Here is a 3,018-nt window from a genome sequence, read left to right as displayed (position 1 = left end):
AACTACAACAAAAACAGAAAAAAGTTGTTTAGGACCTTCCTCTGGCTCTTGCACCCTCTCACCAAAACGTAACCGCGTTCTCCCCCCCACGTCTACCTCACCCTCCCTCCCACACTGACACAAAAAGAGAAGCGAGAGAGCGGGGAGACAAAAAGAGGTCATGTGTTTGGTTGTGGTTTATAGTAGGCTTTATAACTCGTATCATCCAGCCGCACACACACACATCACACATAATCTCCGTAATGTGAAATGATGCGCCCCCCCCCTAGTCTGACACTTTATTGCATTCTGTCCACTTTAATGAAGTTCTGATGATCTGAAGGTAAAATAGTGATATTTCGGCTGTTGCAGCTCTTTTCATTACACATTTTAACATCTAACTGTGAATTAAGGATTTATTTTGGCCAAAAGACTACATTTTTATTCTGTTTCTGGTCCGAGGGCTGGCGCTCTGGTGTGATGGGGAATAAATTCCGTATATATAACCTTTAAGATCTTACAGCAGTGAAAGTTTTCTGTGATTGGGTGTGAAAACTACATCATGTGAGCAGGTGTAAAATATCATATCTAATACAGATTTAATAAAAATGAAAATGAGGCGACTTAATTAGTTGAGTGTCTTTGCCTGCAGGCGGTGTGTGCGCCCTGCAGGGTGTAAAGCACTGAACTGTGGACCGGTGTGAACGCTGACTCGGTCTAATGGCCTGATGGGAATTGTTCCTGAGTGACAGAGGTGGGATTTCACCTCCCTCTCCTCCCTCTCCTCCCCCGTCTGGCAGTCTAAGATCTGATGCACTTGAGCAGCTTGTGTGAAAGAACAGAACAAACACAAACACATGCACGCATGCTGCAGCTTCATAAAAATGTGCAAAGTGGTTTTGAAGAAGAGGTGAAGCTTCCTCGCTGTGATGTGTGACCCAGATTTCAGCAGACCTCTCTGATTTTACAAATTCATAAAGGGAGCAGGGCTGTATGTTCAACTCTATGATACAGAAGGAGGGTGAATCTGTATGGAAAGAAATGAAGTCATTTCCATTTCTTTGTGCGTCTCTTTCCATCCCTCTGGTCTGCCCTCTGTCGCTCGTAGTTTCAGTTTATTATCAGGAAACCAGATGAGTTTGCTCTCCGGCGCTCCGCCTGTCATCCCCTTCTTCATTCAGCCGAAAACCGCTTCAATTTGCACCTTTGGGCTGCAAACTACTGTCTACTGTACACCCTCCCCCAGCGCCGGATCCAACAAAGACAACCAAAGCTGTAACACTCCCGCTGAGTGAACTCACACCAGTATCAACCCAAACGTGAAAGCCACGATGTAAGTCCTTTCAAACGACACTACACCTGAACGAATCCGTGCCTCTGAATGTCACGGAGGTTGAATCCGAGTGTCTGTGGAGTCCTACGTCGTATTATAGCAGAGGACTTTAACACACTTTAATTAACTTTTGATTGATAGATGTATATGAGGATATTACTGGTTGAATAAGACTATTAACGCACTCACCGCTGATGGAGAAGACTGTTGTAGAAAGAATCTGTTGAGAAACGCTGCTTTGTTGGAGGAAGAATAAAGTCGTCTGGGATTTGTTATGTTATTATTTATATTATTATATGATTATTTTATAGGTTGGTTTAAGCTTATGTCACATTTTGTTTTACAGGAAGGAAGAATTCAGCCATTCTTGTTCTTCAAACAAACAAATGCAACCAAAAAACAAACAATGGATGCTAACAGCAGATATACCAAAACTGTAACACAAAGATGTTTAAAATGTTTTTGGCATATTCTGTTAAAGAGGTGCACAACATGAACCGGTGTTTTAAAAGGGTTAAAAGGGCATTTTTTGTTTGATTGGAGCTTTAAATGTTACATTAACATTCAGGGACAAAGAGCACAGCAAAGGCTACACATGAAATGAGTGAGGCCATTAACATTCATCACATAACGAGACGATCGGTGGGTGATAATGAACGATTGATTGTGCTTTCAGTTTATAATAATTAATAAAAGCAGCAGGAGGCAAAGTAAAGAAAGAAAAGTCTTGGGGTGGGTGAGTATTTATACAGCGGAGAGTTGGGAGTGAGAAATAGTCCGACAGTAGAGCAACAAGCAGCTGTTAGTCAGACCTCAGGCTGGAGTTGGGCCACATTTACACCAATACATGTTTTTCAGCTGCTTCCCGGATTTAAAACCTCAAAACTTTTAGCTGCTTGAGCAAACTTTTTCCACGTCTGAGGCCAACTGAACTTTTAAAAAAATATTCAGATTTTCATAAAAATAACAGCAGAGCGAAGAAGAGCGAGATGAAGAGAGAGGAAAAACTGGATGATGAAATAATGAAGCAAGAGAGTGGGAAGAAATTCAGAGGGAACAGATGAACACTCTCTGTAAATGGGATTAATCACACGGGAAGAAAATGAGAGTGAACAGAGTGAGGAAGAGGAGGAGGAAGACTAATTATCAGAGGCGAGACGAGAGTGAAAAAGAGGGAGAAAGTGAGACAAAGAGGAGTTTGACAGACGGTTACGGAGGGAGATGATTCCCTGGAGGGCAACCGGCGAGGAGAAAGAGTGACATGTGATCCGTCTGGATGCGAATGCTCTTTCATTGCCTCGCCCTCGCCCTCCTCTCCTCTCCTCCCCCGCTGTGCTCAGACAACCCCTCTCGCAGCTCATCTTCATTGTTAGGTTGCGAGGGTTCGGTGACGGGTGGGTAGCCTCGCAAATTACAGATGAGGAGGGAGATACGAAGAGTATGCGGGCTGGGAGGGGGGGAGCAAACAACGGCTCCGCACTCGAGAGCAGTCGGCCACTGAGGACTTGAGTAATTATCATCATCACTTCTACAACCGCTCTCATTCGAGTTCTCATTTGAAATCAGGGCAGTTCACTCACATCTGGGAGTAAAAATCCAATTAACGTGTTCTACAGTTGCCACGTGGACGTTTGGTTTCTGTCGCTGCTCCTCGAGGTGATCCTACCGTATCCCCACTGTACCGACATGCATGAAAACCTGGCTAA

The sequence above is a fragment of the Morone saxatilis genome, unplaced genomic scaffold, assembly GCF_004916995.1.
Source record: "Morone saxatilis isolate NCDOM2014 unplaced genomic scaffold, NCSU_SB_2.0 Contig12, whole genome shotgun sequence".
Lineage (NCBI taxonomy): Eukaryota > Metazoa > Chordata > Actinopteri > Moronidae > Morone > Morone saxatilis.
This window is presented reverse-complemented; position numbering follows the sequence as displayed.